Below are 22,487 nucleotides of genomic sequence, written 5' to 3' on the forward strand. Positions count from 1 at the left end.
CAGCAAGACATACATCATAAAGCAATCTTCATCACTCATATTTCACTCTGTTTCTAGCAATGAACTTAACATAGAATAGTTGTCACCTGTACTTTCACTGAGACCAAGTATGAAATATGTTGTCTTGAGAACACAAGGAAATACATGCTTAGCTAAAAGCCTGGTGAGAGTGTTTGCTGTCAGTTCCACATTGCAGCATAGGGTAATACAAACCCCTGGGGTTAGGAGAGTTAAAAATTGATGTGGCAGACAAAAGCTCTACAAACTATTGATTATTCGGTGTTGTTTCTATTGCCTCATCTCTCATCTCTTAAACAGTATCAAACATTTGTGCAAGAGCTGGAGCGAGAGAGACGGCCTAAGAGGAGAGGCAATCCTGTTCCAGTTAGCAGGGGTGCCATGGCTACCTTAAAGCTCTGCTTCAGTACAACAACAGGGGGTTCCATGGTGTTCAGCCAATATCGCTTCCTCTCCAGGGAGACGGGGAACACAATGCACTCCTGACTACCATTGATTGCACAGTCTCACTCATAAATTATGGCTTTTCTTTATCCCCAGAAACAGAAACAGGCTTTATACTGCAAATGCTATACAGTAAACGAGCCAAAACATTTTGATGATTACATGCAGGTGGCTGTCAAAGCGTGTAATTTGGTATTATCAAACGAGGAATGAGGACTAAGATAGGCTACATACTAGCTAAAAATAATCCCATTTCAGAAACAGAACTAGTTCAAACTAGACTGATTTCCTCCATCAGGGACAAATCTTTTTGACACCAGCGAGGTCCAGTGTGCTACCTTTGTACCTTCACAAGTGTTCTACTTTCTAAAATCAAAGCAAATTGTTAAGTCTGTCCAGGGGATGAAACTGATAAAAAAAAAAATAAAAAAATTGTCTGTTACTAAAGCATGCATAGCATTGGTTAATCTAATGCAACAGCATAATTTTGAATATGGACGTAGTCTACTGTAAAATGACAGAAAAATTATCCCAAAGGTTAAACAAATAAGCCTTGCATAAAAGATTGTCTTAAGCAGATGGTTAGACAGCAATACACATATGCAGTTATTTCCCAAAGGGCAGAGAGGAGTCTGTCCATGCTTGGCAGCCTGGAGTCACAGCTCTTGCCTTGTCTGCCTCTAGTTAATATTGAGTAAAAGGCATATTTAGCAGTTTATATAGGTCTTGTTAAGCAAAATGATTGCAACTTTCTGCAGCGTCAAAGGATAGAAAAGGCTAAAATGATCGTGACTAAGTGACTGAGAGATGGACAATTGACTGAGGCATGGACAATTGACAGCAGTTATGAAAGTCCTTTCAATCATTTGACAAGCAAAACATGCCCAACAATAGCTGACTCCACCTTCTCAAATGTGAAGATTTGCTGCTGCACAGAGAAATCACCTTGTATTAGTCACTATTTTTCAAAATGTTTTAGACTTAATAAAAATGATTAACCAAAACATAATCAACAAATTATTTGATTATGAAAGTCATTAGTTGCATCTCTAGATTAATTTATTTTTTTCAGTGTATTGTGATGGACATCAAGTGATATTATGAATGCACTAAAACATATTTGTCATATTCTTCAGTATCAGCTCACTTTTAGGTCCCACAATTTAACATTTATAAGCAAAATATAAACATTTAAATGGTTTCTAAGGCACTAATATAGAGTGGTAAAAGACTGTTTTTATTATTATTTTTTTAAACAATTATAACTCTTCCTATGGACACTCTTTCTATTGAAATGCTGTATAAACTTGATGGATGACAATATGGTGAAACACAGTTGTAATAATACTAAATTTTAAATAATAAATATCCACACACTGCTGATACAAGCTAAATGGGGGGACTTAAAATAAAGTGCTACTGATCCTTTCAGCCTCTTCCCTTCCAAGCTGTCCTGTCCTCTAGCTAATAAAATGACGGGGTAAACATATGGAGGAAAAGACAGAGACCCATACCGCCCATGACAGTGAGTCCGAGCATGCCTCCGTGCCAATCAAAAGTTCAGATTCTAAAAACAGCCACTATGTGACCCCTAGAGGCCTCTGGGATTCCATATCTCCAGTTACAGGAAGAGACTGTGGCACACTAACTTACACTCGGTCACAAAAGCTTTGGGCTGACTCCTGCTGCTATACAACACAGTTGAGTGCACTTGGCCCCGAACGATACATGTACGCCAACAAGCCCACCACAACACGTGAACAAAGCCCATTGATCAGTTCCAATTTTGCAACAGCTAATGAATAGGAGAACATTTTAACCGCAGGAGCAGTGTGTGACTCAGATGGCAGTCAGAAGGTATTTATCACTCAACAACAGACTGAACATAGGCTACGGAGAGATTTTTCATGAGTGCTTTAGCTGAATATGCCAACTCTGTTTGCACATTATTTGCCGTACTGGTACAGTGTGGGACAGCTGACACTGAAAATTGCAAGGCTTGAATCAGCTGTGTTATCCGCAGTCTGCCAGCTTACTTAAACTAATTGTTCTCATTGTTAAAAGAGCTAACAGAGACCTGACTATAAAGTAACGTTGCACTTGCAGGGTGAGGCAAGGCACGGGATGTGTACTTCGCTCACCGAGTCGAGCAGGAAGGCGCAATAAAGAATTCAAAACCATTTGCAAAAGACTGACATGACTTGTAATTCAGCTGCGGCAGACAACGAGCGGCGAGTTTATTTAAACCGTGCGTAAGAATGTCAATTAAACAAAGAGGCAAAAATTATCAAAAGAAATTTAGGAGCGCTGCAAATACACGAGAGGAAGAAGCTAAACGGTCTATACGCGAGTGAAGAAACTGAAAAATTACTAAGCAGCATCTGAACGATCAAACAGCCTTTAACGCAGATGTTGGATCGTTATTTTAATAGCATAAAAGACGCCGGTGTCGATTAGCTTAGCCGCTCCACTAGCCTAGCAGCTTTAGCTTGTCTCTGCCCGACAGGCTCCCTAAGTCAGTCGGAGCAGGCTTTCAGCACTCGGCTCACTGGATAGCAGTGCTCGGAGTGCGGTTTGGATAACGTTAGCAGAGTGGGCGACACTGAGATGTTAGCTACCGAAAATAGCCAGCAGCTCTGCAAATAAACGCCGCTGTGATACAAAGTAAATGCAAAGTATTTCGGTGCTTTCGGGGATTTATTTAGTTACCCCGCCGACTAGCTAGAGCACAATGATGAATGAAAAGCCGGACCTCGCCTATGAGCTAATGTTAGCAGCGGGTCAGTGCAGCAAGTGTAATGCTACCGGGCTGCTAGCAAAAAGGAAAAAAAAAATCCCCCCAGCTGTCAAACCACAGCAACCAACTAATAACGCACCTTTAACCGTTGGAGATGGCACTTCTTGCAGGTCCACAAACTGTGTACAGCGCCTGGTTTCACTGAGTAGTCCCCCCCCCCAAAAAAACACGATGTCCTCCTGTTCAGTTAAGCCACAGTGAACAGTGAAAATCGACTCAATCCGGACGCTTTCCTCAACGCTGTGGTGCTGAATCTGAGGCTACACGCTTCTGTCGGCGTCTCGGAAATGCCTCCTCCTCCTACGGCTCCCTGCAAAATAATGACCCCTCCCAGCGCTCCAACCACAACAACAGAGTAGGCAGGTGCAGATGATGGTGCGCTAGTAGCTGAGCGCCTTGCAATATAGTGGGCTGTGTGGTGGATCCCAGGGTTGTCAAATCTGGAGAGTCTCCGTCTTTGACGCATGCGTGATTCCTGGCGTAAGGATGTGCCCCCATGATACGCCCTACCCGTGTACACATTTTATTTTGGGAGGGTGTGTGTGTGCTGATTCCAGCTGTAATGATATTATAACAAATAGTCTAACTGTGTTAATATGATTATACGTTTAGAGAGAAACCATATACATTTTACAGAAAGACAGAAGAAGAAAGACACTTCGTGGAACTATTGTTAAAGCATTCGCTGTAGAGTTGGCAGCTGATAAATATGGCCATTACGGTACTTCTTTTTTTTTTTTTTACTTTTATTGTTTTATGACGGACATCAAGTGACATTATGAATGTAGGCGTATTATATTTATGTTTGAATGCGTTTGTACGGTGGCTCTGAGGGTCAAAACACAACATTTCACAAAACACAATGACATTTGAGATTACTGAAGCACTTCATGTTTGTGATTGCAAAAGAACCCAAGTCAATTCAGAGTTTATTCAATAGATGTGTAAAGGTGGGTTGATGCTATATTCTCTAACTGTCTCTTTAGAAACTCTACCCTGCTCTGATTGGTTGTTGAATTTGCCCAGTGCAAACAGCTGAAAATGACATACTATGTGTTTCTTTTGGTAAAGAAACAACCCTGGACTAATTTTTGCCAAAATCAAAGGTCAACATCAAGATAACTAGAGCTTAACTCTGACAAAGTGGACATTAACACTGTTGTCAAAGAGACCTCAAAAATGGCAGGGTAAAAAAGACAAACATGATGGTTTCATTCACCTCAAAAAACTGATTTTTAACCAAGGGCATCATGGAAGTTGTAAAAGCAAGACCCATGCGCTCATTTGTCAATTCTGACCCTGAGGTTTCCCCGCTCCCTGATTCAGCTTCACATACATCAGGTACAAAGAAAGGAAAAATAGAGCCTATTCTCTCAGAGTTGCAAGATAATATTTTGAGGTTTGTGGCTGAAAAAACAAAATGCCGCCAATCTTGCAATACTGATAGAGGAAAATGCTGATAGCACGAGTTGGAGGAGGTTGAAGGAGTTGTCAGAGTTTCTTTTCAAAGAAGTCAAAGACATGAAAACAGAAATTAAATCGGTCCGGCAAACCAGTGATGACCATCACAAAAGAATAAGACAAGATGAATGAGATGGAATATCACAGAAGGTGGAACTTGAGGCTATGTGATCTATCAGAACATGAAGGTGAGGAGGTTAAACAGGGTGATATGGACATCTATAGAGCAATCATCCCAGACGCCTGAGAAGACTTGCACTCCCACATTTATCTGAGTCATAGAATTGGGTAGAGAGAGGGCAGCAAAACTCCAGCCAGTAATGACAACATTTACATCCAGATCCACAAATGAAACAGAAGGAAAATGTGGAAAGGATTCTGAATTTCTCAAAGCTAAGAAGCTAAAATTTGAAGATCTAATTTCCAAAAGACAATGAAACACATAAACTTTGGCCACAGATTGAAGAGCCAAGTGATGGAAAACGAACACAAGTCAGTTCACTTTTGTGCCATAAGTGAAAGCATTAATTGTATCTCCAAATCAGAAATAACAATATATTGTTCTGACTAAAACAAAATGCTGGGTAAATACAATTTCAGAGGTTAGAGATATGTTCTAAATTGGTAGTACTGAAAAGGTGAATTTTGCACACTGGGTCTACTTAAAACTCAGGACTTTTTATTGTAAGTATTGGCAAAACTCAAAAAGAAGCTTGTGATCGAGCCCTGTCCCTAGAATAAAAAAAAAAAGAGCCTTGGTAAACTGAAAGATAATAAATCCCCAGGTAATGATGACCTTACTGGCAATGTTTGTAAGGTATTTCAAGATCATATTTCTACTGTATGCTTTCAAAGAGGCTTTGGAAGTTGGTAAGCTTCCCTCAACTATGTGCCAAGCTTTAAGTTCCTTGATACCTACCCCCAGTCAGGATTGGTTACTGCCTGGTAACTGGAGGTCCATTACCTTAATAAATAATGATACAAAATGACTGGCTCGCATCTTTGCACAGACTTTTGCAAGGCAGCAATATGTCTAATGAACAATCAGTCGATGTTTAAGAAAGATGTTTTGTTAAATGGCATCAACATAAAGAATAACAAATGTAATGATTTTTTAGACTTATGTTACATTGCCCTGTAATTTCTTGTGGTAAACACTACTGGAATAATCACTTTGACAACGTCAATTAAGAATTGATTTGGACTTACAATACAATTCAGATGACATTAGACTAATGTTGAAGGCAGAGGTTTGGGAAAGGATGACAATACATACAATATACCCAGTTCAAACAGCTGGATATGGAGAATGTATAAAACATTGCACATGTCAGTGCCTCAAAGTTTAAATAGATTAAAATATAACAATGTCTCTAATTGGATAACTCTTATTATTCCAAAAATGTACCTGAACGAGAAAAATACATAAAATATAAAGTGACAATACACTGAAAAGAAAAGATTAAAAAAGGCAGCAAAAGAAGGACATCAGCTTGAGAAGCTTTGATATACAATGATATTTTGACTTTTCATAGCAGGAAAAACACAGATGTTAGTGAGATTGTTAATGATGACTCCATTTTATTCATGTCTCCGTTAAGTCATGACAGTGTGACAGTGAGCCAGCATGCAGAATGCCAGGACTCTGAAAAGGAAATGGCTAAATGGAATTCAGAGATCATTAATTTTATTATTTATACCTGTGCTTTTCCGACTGTGACATGTCAAAATGTCTTTTGTGGGAAAGGTCTATAATGAGGGTCAAAACTAAAACTCTGAGGTCAGCCTTCCCACACTACTCTTCCTCTTCTATGAGAAACACAATAAAAAGTTGAGAATAAATTAATACCTACCCCACCATTTGTAATAGTATATATAGTTTTCTAAATAGTCAATTTGACATTACGTATTTATTCATTAAGGTAATTAAACTTTCTCACCCATCATTGGATCAGACTACAGTCTCAGAGTCAACATGTCCCTGTTACCTCATATTCATCAGTCTACTTACTTGGTTTGGTTGGTTGGTTTTATTTATTTATTTATTTTTAAATGGAAAGGAAAAACAAACATCACATATGCTCTGTGAATAAGTGTGAAACCCATCCAGACAGTGCAAGGCGCTTCAGTAGTGGCTAAAGTAAAGTAGTGGCTTATATTTTAGAAATTGTTGAAAGGCAAAGAAAATAAAAGAATAATAAAAAAGAATATTAAAAGTGCGACAACACATCAAACTGATAAAGCAAACATGCAAAAACACACACGCTGCTGGCCCACAGCTCCCACTCTGTCAGATCGAACAGCTGCAGTACACTCACAGGGTCTATCTATGCCTGCACAGCACAACGAACTTAGACATCAGCATGTTCACATATTTGTTTTTCATTAACTACGCTTAAGCCATGACTCAGTCAATGAAGGTGAAAACAAGTGACTTCTTTGCTCTACAATAAAACTCACTGTGAAAGAGTCCCTTTTGCACCAGTGACCAGACTTGCCAATCACCCCTACAAACGCTAGCATGTTTAGTTTACATGAGGAAATAATTCTCTTTATTGACTGAAGGCTTTTGTATATGTATATGAGCATACGGTACAAACTCACAGAAGGTCGTTCTAAAAACATGGCACACTCATCACAATCATTTAATTTGTTCCTTTTTACACTGTATTTGTTTTTGTAACTTACAGCTGGTCTGTGTTTTGTATCATTTCATAAAGAAACACAGGGCTTTCCTCTGAATGCTGTCACATGTAGCTACAACTTTCACAAACACCCCACACAACAAATCCTCCTGGTGTCTGGCAGCAGATACAGTTATTGGATCTGTTGAAATCTTCACTTCAGCAGAAGCATTGTGCTTTATACTATCATTGTTCTGAACTGACAAATCACAGACTAATTTTTGGACCAACTTTGTATGAGTCCAGTATGGAATACATCAATCCCCACATACATTAAACCATACATCAACCTAAACTTGTCCATGCATGCTTACATTCTCTGTCACTCATCTGGCTCTGCGTCCCAGTGGCAGGATGCTATGCAAGCTAGGAAGGGTAACCTTCCAACAGCTATGTCCTCCAGTTCTGCCTGGGGGATCCTAAGACTTTCTCAAGTTATATGGGATATTAAGTTAATTCTGCATATTCCTGATCCGCCTTAGGGTTTTCTTCAAGTTGGACATACCCGGATTATGTCCACAAGGAGGCTATCAGGAGGCATCCTAATCAGATGCCAGAACAACCTCAAATGGGTCCTTTTCCAAGTAATGGAAAGGAGGGGGAGTTTAACTTTGAGCTCTTTCCAGTTATCTGGAGCTCCTCACCCTGTCCCTACGGGTGAGCCTAGATGCACCACAAAGGAAACTCATTTCGGCCGCTGCCCAGAGCTCATGACCACGAGTGATGTTTGGAACACAGATTGACGGGTATAATCGTGAGCTTCGCCTTCAGGTTCAGTTTCCTCTTCACTTTGATAGCCCAATACAGGGCCTGCACAACCACAGATGCATCATCAATCCACCTGTCAGCCCCCTGCTCCATCTTTGCTTCACTCTCTTCACAGAAGACCCAGAGATTCCAGAACTCAGCTGTCCCAACCTAATGTGTAATTTATCTCTCCATTCATTTGAAAAAGTTAATCTCAAAAGGCTGGTAAATAAGTCTTAAGAGTAAACTAAAAGCTAGAAACTTTGGCTTCACTCATGCACTAGAACACAGGCCACTGATACAAGGATAAAGAAAGGAAACACAGGTCTACCTGGTCGACTGGCCAGTAAATCATCATGTGCGAAATGTTTAACCATGCATGTTAGCCTATTGTAATTTAACTGTAATGCATCCAGTTATGGTTATTTATTCTAGCATGATGAGCAGAGATGTTAAAGTATACAGAAATGTAAAATATTTCCATGATTCATGACGATGTGAAGGATTTCTCACCTTTTAATATATCATCACCACCTCTATGTGCATTCCAACTGCCTAAACAAACCAATTACATATACAGCTATAAACCTGTTTATATATTTCAAAAGCTCTTAATTTTGGCAGAGAACCATATTAATTACTCATTCATCACCATGACAACCTACAGGATGGGCTGGGAGAGGAGACACTGAAAGTTATTTTCAAGCGTAGTCTCTTGAACTTGAGGACAATTACAGAGTCTGAAATGAGCAGGTAATCACTGAAAGCCTCAGAGAAGTTATGTCTCCCAAGGAAATTGGATTACATGGACTTCCAGCCAATATATTAGGTCAGTAAGACACTTCTGAATTAGATGGACCTTTGATATGCAGCTGTGGCAGATGAACTCTTGCTGAAAATGAACACTCTTTTGAGGAAGATGGCCACATTAACAATATTAAAACTATTGCTATGGCTATCGCCAATTCAAGACTACAACATGACAGAGGTGCAGACCTTTTAAACTAGAGACCATGGCCTACACTTGTTAATAAAAGTAAAAAGTGAATCAGGACAGAACAGAAGTGATTATAAATAATGGTATAGGCAACTCTTTTTTTTTGTGAGCAAAGATTCTTATAACCAGTATGCATTGTCTCTTAGCCCCCAACATTCCTTTTCTGTCTCCCTGTTTTTTGTCTTGGAAGAAGAAAAGAGCAGGAGCAGGAGCCCATTGTCTCCCATCTGCTTGTTTTTTTTCTTCTTCTTTTTTTTCCTGCATGGCAGCAATCCAGCACAACATGTTAGCAAGCCGTTTCTCCTCTGTCAGATGGGGGGTACCGTGACTATAGGGTTAATGTACAGTCCTCTCACAGAGTATCCCAGCCTTTGACTATCTGGTTCACTGGCCTGATCCATCTGGAGCAAAGCTACACTGGGAATAAACCTATCTTTGAGTTTGAGGAGTTGTCAACTTATTTATTATATTTAGATCAAGGCAAGCAGTAGAAAGCAGCACAAGATGATAAGCTTCTTTTTGCTTGTAAAGCTACACAGCTTCACACGGCGTAGATTTCCTCTGAGATTTTGGCACACTGCCTTTCATCCAGTGTGTATTTACTACAATATAGAAGGGTATGTGCTTGTGCTTATACATGTACACATGCTCAAATAACAAGTGTAGTCCATAGGCTCAGCTTACATAAAACCCCATCTGCACATATTCACATTCCACCACAGTGTCCAGCTGGGCCCTCCCTTCCACCCAGAGGCCAGGCACTCCAGGGACTGCAATCAGAAAATGTCCCTGGACTGGCTTCTACTGCTCTCTTAACATAATGAGGTCATCACTACACAGAACCCACTGTACTTTGGGGCTAAATAACAAAGTTTTTCAGTCTCTTGGCTCACAAAACCACAGGCTTTATCCCGTGAGTCAAAGAGATGAGAATGCAGATGAGGACAGGAAAAAAGGGTAGGGGCTACAGTTTCTGAAAACTGTTATTGACGGTTAAAAATCCCAGGAGAAGAACAGTCTGTTTTTTTGTTCTTCTTTTAATGACTCCTTTGTGATACAAGGGTCGTTCACATCTGTTGAGAACAGCATTCAAGAGCCATTTCATTTTTCAGTGCCAGAGTCATGAATGGCCACAGACATCATGAACAGACTCATTCTGGACAGTACTGCAACCAAAACAGTTACCACTTTAAAAAAAAGCCTAAACAGCACAGAAAAACTTGGTATAGTTAATCAGAAGAGTATCTCTTAGTCCCACCACCAATAATTAGGAAATTATTCAAAGGATGAACAAAAAAACAAAAGAAAAAGTAAAAGCTATGGGAAAACTTTTCAATGCATAACCAGCTACTTAAAGAGTAAAAGGCAGCTGAAAAGAAGGGTTGTGGATCTCTTACTTTTTGCTAGTGCTGAAAACGCACAATGTTACAGTTGTTACAAGAAAAATGAATGTCTCAAGAAAAAGTGCTGAGTCCTGCAGTTCGAGTTCAAGTTAAATTTCAGGCAAAACTGCAACAAGAAGAAGGCTAGTCATGATAGCCACAACACTTCTCAAAATGTATATCCATATTTGGGTGATTTTATGCAAATATAACCCTTATTCATTATCTGCACCCTTAAAGCAGTTTATCAATGAATCAGGATCAGGATGCGTCTTTTGACAGCGTAATCAATCAAGACAAGTTTTCCTTCTGTTGATTTTAGTCCTTTGAGAGTCTTGTTTTCATTACCGCTAACTTGTTCAGGCACATCTTTTCTTCCAATGAGATATTATTAGAATTGCAATCACCATATCATTTCTTCTGACTCCATTCTCTTCATCCTGCTCATTATCTTCACATCAACACAAATGTATCACTTGGTCTGGGCTATTGTTGAGACTGTTCACCCTTTATCTAAATAGATTTTAGAGAGAGAGGAAGAAAAAAAAAAATCGTAGTAAATGTGACAATCAGATATGATATCTAAAATGGTCCCCGCACAGAGTTGTGTCAGATTGCTTTTCAAATGCAGAGCACAAGAGTGAGAATGATTACATTTAAATGAGCACCCCACTTCACATGATAATTTCAGTAAGGATGTGCTCACAATTACCTCCATGTTTTTCAATCAGGGACACTAAAAACAGGAGAATTCTTTTGGAGTTAATTTCTTGTTGAAAATGACATTGTCATTGTCTGACCTTGTTGCCTTGTTAACTTGGTTGAGCTGGTTTGGACAGGTCTTGGTTGGTCAGTCTTTCCTCACTGTCTGTTTGATATTCATCCATTGATTGGCCATACCACTTGTCCTTGAGGGTTCAGGGTGGGGACGGTTGGTGGGGGGTGGCTGTAGCAAGTCCCAGCTGACATTGGGCTTCTCGCCCAATGTCGTGGGTTACACACTGGACAGCCTATCACAAGGCTGATATACATAGACAAACAACCATGTATACTCGCATTCACACATTTAATCGCCATTTAACCTAACCTGCATGCCTTTGGACCGTGGGAGGATACCACAATATGCGGGCAAAACATACAAACTCCACAAAAAAATCCCAGCTGGCCAGGCAGCAGGTCCAAACACAGAGCCAGCTTGCTGTGAGGTGACAGTGCTAACCACTGCACCACCATACCATCCATGACAGATATAACAAGGAAAAGTATTCCTGAGAAGTTCAACATAATGGACTCTATTTTTTGCTGTTGGCCTCTGTAGCATCCCCGGTCATGAATTAAAGATTGTTCATGATTTAATACATGAGAAAAAATTAATCATTCAGACGACTGTCACACATGATATATTATTGGCTATGATTTAATGGCTATCTTTTATCTCTTGGAGAATATGTGAAGTCATTTCACAGTAAATGTACTGAGGTTTATGGATCATGAGCGAGTGGAATCTTTACTGCAACAACACACCATTACCTTCCTTCACCGCTGAAATTACTGCTTGTGAGCTGACAATGATGCTATGGCAAATGGATTGCATTGAAAGCAATTTATCTATGTAATACAATTTTTCCCCTCCTATGTTACTGCTGGAATTACCCGTCTACTGGTGATGGTCAGTATGCTCAAGGATGAGACAGTTGCATACTCTGAATGTGCCCATATTCATCCCTTCAAGGGTTGAAATACTTAAGCATAATAATGTCAGATCTTTTTTTACTCAACCATCCCTCTCTACCCATCTAATGAAATGCTTGAAGGGACAGTTTCTACTCCAGTAGAAAAGTAGTTATGTATGGGAAACGTATTGTGGATTATTGTGCACTCAGGGAGGAGGTGGAATATTTGTGATCATGTTGCCCTTTCTGCATCACCCCGTGGCTTGCTTTGTTGGCATCCAAGGTTGTTAGGAGTGTGCTGACTAGATAAGCTTGTGTGCCATCTCCCAGAGATGAACATGTTACAATGGGATTTAATGTGAGAATGACAGCATCTGCCTGTCATGTTGTCTGTCTGTCTGTCTGTCTGTCTGTCTGTCTGTCTGTCTGTCTGTCTGTCTGTCTGTCTGTCTGTCTGTCTGTCTGTCTCTCTCTCTCTCTCTCTCTCTCTCTCTCTCTCTCTCTCTCTCTCTCTCTCTCTCTCTCTGTGTGTGTGTGTGTGTGTGTGTGTGAGAGAGAACTTGAGGCTTCTATCCCAAACACAACCCCCAGAGAAGTTATGCCATCTGCTAGCATTTATACAAGATTATATTCTGAATTTTAAGCTAGAATGATCTGGTGGCTTTTCAGAAAATAATTTTGGAGACAGGAAGTGCAAACTAAAGCTTTTCATGAGAGCAGCTCAAGGTTTAAATTTTAAATGTGAAAGCCACTGCCATCACCACATTCAGGCATGTTTTATCTTCAGGCCAAATAAGCTGAACGGAGGTCAGTTTGAGGCACAGCAGAACTGGTAAGAACAAGTACAGAGCCTTCAGGAGAGGTTCCCAGCTCTTTTTAGCATTTCAGTTTCCAGCTTTTGTGCATCTTGAAACTCTTGTGAATGAAAAGAGGAGCTGTTAATATAAAACATATGCAGTGCCGTGTCTTTTCAAATTATACACAAATTCTTTCTATAAACTCATTCTCAAAGAATCTTTTGGCATATTACATAAAGAAGAGATATCCTATTGGCCGCTGTCCTATAGCCACTCTGTTTAACAGGCTGCAGAATTTACTGCTAGTGTATATTACAATTTTTCTTTCTTTTGACTGAACTGGAGTCTTCCCATTAGGTACCACTGTCATTTAACAGCAATCGTGATAGTAATTTAGTTTACATTAACGCCTGTGTGATTTAGATGTTCACACTCTGCCAAATCTCTAAGTTCTGTCTGTCTAAAGAGGTGGGATTCTTAGGGAAATAAGGCAAGGAGCTGTTGTATGCTGCCTCTATACACATGAAGAAGCGATCTGGAGAACATAGGTGTAAGAACATAATGGTTTAAAAAGGTAATTAAAAGCTGGACTCTAATCATCACTGTCAGTGTAAGTCATCCCTACCTCATTACAACATTACATACACATGCATGTATTTACAAAGCTGCATAGGCAATCACATATTCACAGCTGTTATAGTATGAATGATTCATGTTTTGTCATTGCTCCAGCTCCTTGAAAAGCTGCATGATGATGTCATACTGGATCTTTCATGGCCAGAAAATCCCTCCCGAAGCATTGAGAGGCCTCAGCGTCCACTGAAGATGATGAGCTGCACTTTGTGCTTGAAAATGTTATGACCTTTCACGAGAAAGGCAAGAACAACCCCAGAACAGACTACCTTTGTTCCTCACAGCTGCCAGTAACTACAGAAGATTGCAGAGAACAATGACTGAGGAAAAGAAGGAAAAAGGGACAGTAACAGACAAAGAGGCATCAATTATTCATACTTCCTGCATATGTGTTTGGAGGATGTAACTGTATATTCAAACTAGAAATAAGTCATAGCAAGTGTTGGTTGTTTTCAGTTTGTATCCACAGTTAATTTTACCTCTCAGACACAAAATTCATTCTACAGTATTTTGAGTAAATGTACCAACAAGGCCTTAGGGGGATGTTGTAATTACTTCTCTGGCTTTTGTCCAGAAAATGCAGCTAATTTTCCTTGTGGAAGCCCTAAAATAGGAGGAAAGCCAGAGCTGTCTCTGGCCATTTCATCAATACACAGCAGTACACAAGCATTCGTCCATTTCATTTGCATTAGGAAATCAAAGGGTACAAATGTTCCTCACTTAATTATTGACTAAAAAACGCCATCATATTCACAAAGGTACACCTCCTGCACATAATGTGCATTTTCCAGATCTATATTTGCATACACACTGCTCTACATTTCAGCACTATTACACACACACATACACATGTATGTTCAAACCTTCTAATATTGATTCGTATATGTTAATATTATACTGTGTTTTGCTGTTAGTGTGAGTGTGTTGACATTATCACTGCATTTTATGCATAATTACACACGTTCAGTGATATCAATAAACATCCTGTTCAGTGTATCACCAATACACTTGCAATGCAAGGACCACCTTCTCTCCATTTATTGTAAACCATCAATTGTAATATTACCGGAGATAGTTATGTCACAATTTATGTTATTTTATAATACGTCTATAACTATAACTGATTCAGATGGTGCAGAAGTGTTTACAAATGAACCAAACTGCATCTAAGGTCAGAAAAAAAATCAAATTTATCATAGTCTTTTCTTTCTAGCTCTCAGAATCCACGAGAACAGGAAACACAAGTAAATGATGGCTACTACTGCTACTTTAATGAGAAAGTCACAAGCCACAAGTACAGCTAAAATAGTTTTTGTAATGCTACTCTTTGCCAAACATACATACAGTCACTACTTTAACCACAGAATTATTTCATTGAACTCACCTACACTCTGTTAGCAGCTTATCTGGTGCACCTACCTAAAGCCAATGGAGTCTAATACAGCAGTACTGCAATAAATCCTCCCTTCATGATGGTTAAAACGTTCAGTTTGCGTTGAAACTGTTTTAGACAACTTTATGGTCACTGACCACATTCATATAGCTGAGGGTGGACCGAAGAAACAACACTCTGTATAACAAAATACAGTTCAACAGTGACACAAACTACACTTCTAAAAATATTAAAAAAAAAAAAAAAACAACAAAAAAAACGAGCACTCTAACCTTCATGAAAGTAGGATTTATTACACTGTTGTATTGTTGTATAGTGAGGGTAGTATACAGTTTATTATGCACTGTATAATAAATATGGATGTTTTGCAGAGTTTCAGTACTAGACTGCATTAGTTTTAGCTAGGTGTACCTAATAAACTGGTGACTATATTAATGGCACAACCATGTGTACAGCAATAATCTGATGCAACAGAGGGTGAAGCTCCCCCACTGAGAGGATGATTGTATAACATGATTGCACTATACAGTGTTCCCTGCACTGCAGGAGGGCCATGGGGAAGATAATGCAAACCAAAATTATGTTTACTTTTAAAATGAAATTGGGAGTTGCACTTGATGTGAGGAAAAGTAATGTGCAGCATCTTTAGGGAATATTGTGAAATATGAAAAAAGTGCAATAATAAAGTTTCATTTATACCAGGTATTTTTAAAACAGTTGTCATGAAGATAGAGTCTCTTCAACTCTGCAGTTCACTTTCCATTGCGAGCTACAAGAGATTTAAATTTATACTGTAGATTTGACGGTGAAAGATACAGAATAAAGAACGTTTGTGTCTGAAATCTAAACACTGAATGACTGCCTACATTTAAATGACACTATGTTAAATCTAGAGTACAAATATTTATGATTTTGATGATATCAGATACTTGACACTGGACCAACAATAGAAAGACCTACACTTAAACAAAAGATTACTTGACTCTAACAACTAGTACACTACAATTATAAAAGCAAGATTCATTTTCAGCCTGGCAGTATGTTTGTCCACCTTCCTATCAACACCTTAGTAGATAACTCCAAACATGAAGTGGCAATAAAAGGTCCCAGTGACAGTCTGTGTAAGGATCAGTCACTGCTATCTTCACACAAGGCTGGATAGCTGAAATGATCAATGGCACATGCATTTACTTGCTAACTTGCCACTGTGACAGTAGTTCAGGACAACAAAACTCCTCAGGGACGCAGCTAACCTCAGTTGATGGTTATCATTTGTCTTTGCCATAGCATCTGCAACAATATGGCAAGACGATTACCTTCCTGACTCATAATCTTGATTTATAGAAGCCATTTCGCTCACAAAGTGAATCAAAGGCTTATTGAGCTTCCTAACAACAGTTAAGAAGAAGCACCAGCTACTTACTTTATAAAAGGCTTTAACAAGTAAGTGATTTATTTCTACAGGTTTGTGTCTATGTGTTATTCTTTTTTTCTTTTTCCCAAAATGACCATGGCTAGTTTATGTACAGTTTAGGTTTAGAGTTACCTTTGAAATTACCTCCTAAAACAGGGCTACAACTAATATTTATAACAATGAAGAGCTGAAGTTGCATTTGATGGAATCATAAATACAAAGCCTTGAGCACAAGACATCTAACATATTTAATATCTAATTTAAGATCTAACATATCCAACCAACTGACTGAAACTGGGTCTTAGCTTTGCACACCTCCATCACATTCGCCATGGAAACCACATCACCTGCACTTCTAAAACTGAATGTCAAGCATTTCTTACCATGCTTGTGTTGCTGAAGTTTATGCTGCACTGCCTAACAAAGCCAGAGGCAAATAAAAAGCTTAAGGACAAAGACTATGCCAGAAGACAGCCACCCTGATCGGAAGCCACACAGCCTTGAGTACTGGCTGTTTTATGGTGTGTGTGCTGTCACAGGATCTGAAATATACACTGTTACAAAGTCCTGTTCAATGACTCTCATCCATTTATAAACAGATCTCCAGGGAGGTCTCAAAGCAAATGCTTCGCCCAGAGTGCAGCCTCGCTGGTTTATATTCAACCCTCAGACAGTTTAACTGCTAACCAGAGGGCCACTGTGCTTCCCTTGCAAAAGAATACTGCAGTGCTACTACTATATGAGAACAATAAATGTCTTTAGAGGAAGATGCATTTTGTTCTGTGAGATTGTAGACCGTATTCATTAATGAGCACCGAAAAGAAGAAAACTGGAAAACTTCTTGAATCCATCATTCTTGATGCTCCTATGTGGAAAGGCTGAGAGATGATAAACAGTACCTCCGCTTGATATCACCGTTGGGAACAAGGTAAAGCTGTATGTTTTTTTCTTTCTTTCGTCAGTGTACAGCAAGAGAGAGATTATTCAGAAAGATAAATTTCCTACCTTAATGTCTTTTTCTCTCTCCAGTCAATAATACAGTTCTACACAAATGCAGACAGATTACTCTGCAGCACCGCAGAATGGCAGAACTCTTGATCACTGTCTCTGAGAGACAGCGAGGGCTGAAGTGTTTGAAATATTACTGGGAAAACACCACAATATGTCATAGATGCATTTCCTTTTCACTTGTACAAAAACTACCCTGTTTTACTTTCTACAGACAGACAGATTGCACATGTGACAGGATGCAAACTCCTGTACAAAAAGTTGGATGTGTTACATGCCCAGCCACCACTCCAACCTCCACACCCAATTACTTTCTTTGTTGCATAAGGAACCCTCTGCTTCCTGTACTCACACTGAATGGTGGCACTGGATGTAAATTGTGCACTGCAGATGTATCCGATAAAAATGTAATTCCAAGGCATACTGGGCTGCAAAGAAATGGCTGAGTGCTTAAGTTCCTCCTTGATTGTACAAGTACAGCATGTGTGAATAGAGCTTCTTACACACTCCTTCTTCTTCTTACGTGGCAACCCATCAAAGAGAGTACCTTGCAGACTCAGGCTGAACTGTAAAGGAGATGACTGGAGCCACAGAGGCACAGTGTGCATGGGAAGACACACACTAGAAAACAGTAATGCATAGATCACATCTCCCTGCTGGCTTTTTCGGCAGGTCTCTGAAAGACAAACACGCCTCCAAAAAGCTGTCTAGCCACTCTGTTAAAGTCCCACCAAGAGAAGACAAGATAATAAGACTAAATGAAATAAAAACCAGGGCCTGAAGATCAGATAAGAAAAAGTGCAACTAAGAAACAAAACAACCAGAAAATTCCAGGATGAGCAGCTAAAGCCAAAAGAACAATGCAAAGCTGAAGAAGAAAAGGGAAGTGTTATCATGCAGAAAATCTGCTGTTTTGGCCCAGTAACTGTGAAAGTGGAAAATGATTTGTAACAACAGATAGAAGCCATATCAAAAATCAAGTAGCATATTCTCAGGTTCAGAAGCGCAGCTAACACAATGATCAGGCTACACAATGTTGAATAAAACAAAGAAAACCTACAGGCAAAAATCATTTACCCTATTTTAGAGCCAAGGATCACTGAACACATAAAAACAGCAGCATCGAGTTACATCATGCACAATAAGACCGCAGGGTAACAGCAATATACAGCATGTACTAATAAGAAATATGCCTTAATACAGGACTTTGGTGAAGAAAAGCTAGAAAAACATTGTTATAACTGGGTCAAACAGTTTTACAAACATCTTGTGTATCTTACAATGAGCTTGCAGAGGACGATGATGTTTCCGTGCTGACCATGTTGGCTGCCTGGGTAAGAGCTGAATGGTCAATTCACTTCAGTTAAAACAATGGCCTCCCTTATTTCCCAGAGATAGCAGTTGTGTGTTACTGCTGCGCCCAACGCTGTCAGTAATGAATTAACTATTATTCCTCGCTGAAACAGAATAACGGAAGCAACCTGCCATGGTCCAAGGTTGTTTGTATGTGTGTATGCGACAGAAAAGAATCATACATATTGTATTTAAGAGCAGTCCAAAAGCACATCACCCTGTCCAACTGATGCATCAATCGAAAGAAATTTTTTCGTCCGAAGGTCAACTAAAGCACTGAGGTCCTTCTGTCGAATATGTCTGACTAAGCCCATCACAGAGGAGACCGTCTTCACCAGAAAAAAAGTACTGCACTGGTTGTTTATTCAAGCACTTGATCCATGACCTATGTTTACATTTTCAGGACAAGCAACCTCTTGTGACCTTGTGAGTAATGACTGATGTAAACAAAAGAAAAGGTAGAATTTGCATAGTGGAGGTCAGAGTGGATTCCTGCATCAACAAAATACGTGAATCTGAACGAAGAGATCACTGTTTGCGTCCTGCCTTTCACAAATAACAGTAGTATTAATGATAATTGTAATAATGATAACAATAATAATAATAATAATGCACTTTATTTGTATAGCTCCTTTCATATTTATGATGTCGTTTAAAGTAATTTATAAAAAACTACAAGTAAAACAAAATAAATAAAAAATGACATGACCACTTTTACTGGGGGCTTGCTAAACATTTTGTTGAGAGCAAAATAACAGTGATGTCTAAAAATATGTTTTGTCGAGAGAGTGGACTGCTGCCCAACGGACAATTAAAGTGTTGCCAAGACTTACAAGCACTTAGCAAACACTTTTGCACCATCTGTAAACTTCTCCACAGTATACTGGGTACATATAGTATAGACAGCACTGCAATTATTACTGGTGTCCAACTTTGTGCAGTGTGAAATTTGTCTCGCTACATCAAATCTGTCCTCCTTGTGGCAGGCCTCTCCAATCACTTACTTGCTCTGGAATTGCTTCTTCTTTTCCTTGTGGCTAACCTGCTGCACATCATGCTGACTGAGAATGAAGTGCATTTAATGTGCCATCTGTTGTGTCCATTACAGCTTCTGTACCTGTCATTAATAAGCATAAAACAAAGAATGGGGTCCTGCAGTACAAGATAACAGATAAAGGACGGGTTGGACCACATCAGTTACTGAAGTATTGCAGTGATGTAAAGTAACTGAGTATATTTACTCAAATGCTGTACTTACATTTACTTGTAGTAGAGTATTTTTACATTGTTGTGTTTTACTTAAGTAAAGGATCTGAATACATTCTGCTTTTTAAGTATCAAATGAATGACTTCAAGCTAAATCCTTCAAAAGATGGAAGAAAATAATTCAACAAATAAACTTTTCTATGCAGATGAGGATCCTCAAAATGTGTCTTATTCTTTAATTTAGCCTGAATGCATTTTATAGCTTACAATGAATTTAACAGATTTTCTGATTTTTCTCTCAAAAGAATACCTTATGTAATCAATTTTCAGTATGGATGTTTCCATTTGCACCATGGCCATACGAATGATCACTTGAATCTGCAATAAATTACTGTCAACAGGGCAAGCACGCAGTATGTTTTCAAGGTCTAGCTGGAAAAAAACAAAACAAAAAAACAATATGCATGACATAATGATCCACTTTGAGAGGTCTTTCCAGACCCCAGCAAGAAAATCCACTCAACTAATCAATTATTTACATCTTATTTTCGTCATGCCAAAACATATCTGAGAATATGAAATAAATAACCTTGGAAGGAGAGGCGGGTGAAAGGGAATTAGCATTGGGCGTGTGTCTGTTTGTGTATGTGTGTGTGTTTGGGGTGAGAAACTGACAGAAGAATTAGAAACCCAGTTAGCCATGATTGCTGCCAAATTAGATCTTCACTTTGACAAACCCACTGTTTGTGAAAAGCCCTGCTGTTGATTCTTATTGACTAAAGTGCTTGCAAAAATTGTCTTTGCTTAAAGAAGAAAACCAAACTGCTTGAAGAAAATGAAACAATAATCATGAATAAATAAATAAATTCAGAGACCCTAGACTGAAAGAAGGTTAGGCAGTTAGGTTAAAACACTGGTTTGTAAAAAACAAGACTTGCTCAAAGGCATTCAGATAAATGCAATTGCTGTTATTTGTAAAAGATGCCATATTGTTTTTACCTGGCTGTTATCACCATATCATTCAATTCACTTCAGTTACCATTCTGCAATAGTGGACTTGTCATGCTTGCCCTCAGGGAGTTCTGTCTACCTTCCTGTGTGTGAAGTAGACAGCACACAAGACACAGCAGCTGCCTCCTCTGTAACACCTCGGAATAACCCGGGATCAACACAAGGTGAGAAATTAAAGAAAAAAAGCTGTGAAATCCTATAAAATAATTCACTTCTAAAGCGTTGGGACTGCTGTAACAATGAGCTACTGTTTAAGAATGTGTGTGTTTTATTAGTATTCCCACAATGAAGCCTCACTGACATGAAAGCGTTTGCAGAAGAAATACATGAGAGACTACGGGGAAAACATCCAGAGCAATTTTCTGAACTTGTCGAGTGCCACCTTGCCCAGTTGTCATGGTGATGTTGTCAACCTGTATGTTAGAGGGAGATATGCACAGACACAAGGATGTTTTGTCTAATTATTGCTCAGACAGGTCACTGTGGAAACCAAAATGTCACCAGTAATAAGGTGGGATTCTGTGGAATATTTTGATATTCACTTTTCAATGATTTGCATATAAATTGAAGAATAACAAATATACAGTACAAACAAACCCTGCATGTGTTTTGAATGTCAGTATAACATAAAAGGAAATAAGTAGCAGAGTGTAATAATAACATTGCACGCGCTGTGTTTGGTGTGTTAATTCCCTGCCATACCATCATGGCCACAAACCTGATGTTTTTCTCAAGAATAAGAATAAAGCAGTAGCTAATTTGTTCTATGCTACAGTAAATTAGGGGTTTGATCATGAGGGTAAGAATGATGATGGCAAATGTGTATCTACTGCATATGTGCTATATCTTTAAAGACTATTGAGTCATCCATGGTGTTTCCCCTGCTTTTCACCCAATGCATATTGGTATAGATTCCAGCCTGTAGTGATATTGAATGGAAATAAGCAGTTATGTGCAGGCTTATGCTAATTATTAAAAAATGTAACTTTGCATACCAATTTCTACATTTATATTTTTTATATTCTTTCAGTAAATGGGGAAAAAAATAATAAGAGCCAGGGATCTGATAAACAAAAGCAGAGAAGGAGAAACAGAAACTGTTGTGTGCGCTACTGTATTCTTCTTTTGTTTGTTTCACTGTGGTTTGGAAGAGGCTCGTCTCCAATTAGCTCAATGGGAGTTAATAAGTGTGGAGATGCTTTTACTGAACAATCAAAGCCTTAGTCATTCATTAATCACAGCCAATGAAACTGCTTACTGGTTTTTAGTTAGTGAAGGAGGCTGAACTGATGGAATGAGCAAGATTACTAAAACACAGGTCTGCTGTCATGGCAGTTGTGTCACTGCTCCGTCATGATGAAACTGTCTTTACTGCCTTTCTTTAAAATGAAAAAGACACTTGTTTTTTTTCTTTTTTTGATATTATAAAGTTTTTCCGGGGCGATTAGTGAGTACTGTACCTACATGGA

General features: G+C 39.0%; 1 protein-coding gene across 1 annotated transcript in view; it reads right to left on the bottom strand.

Annotated features, from left to right (window-relative positions):
• Positions 1-3,502, bottom strand: part of ctnna2 (catenin (cadherin-associated protein), alpha 2) — a 319,620-nt gene extending 316,118 nt beyond the window's left edge. The window contains exon 1 of the mRNA XM_041036605.1: positions 3,339-3,502. The gene's annotated coding sequence lies outside the window, so the exon portion shown is untranslated. The remainder of the gene's footprint in view (positions 1-3,338) is intronic.
• Between the last annotated feature and the right edge of the window lie 18,985 nt (positions 3,503-22,487).

Source organism: Toxotes jaculatrix, chromosome 4 (assembly GCF_017976425.1).
Source record: "Toxotes jaculatrix isolate fToxJac2 chromosome 4, fToxJac2.pri, whole genome shotgun sequence".
NCBI lineage: Eukaryota > Metazoa > Chordata > Actinopteri > Toxotidae > Toxotes > Toxotes jaculatrix.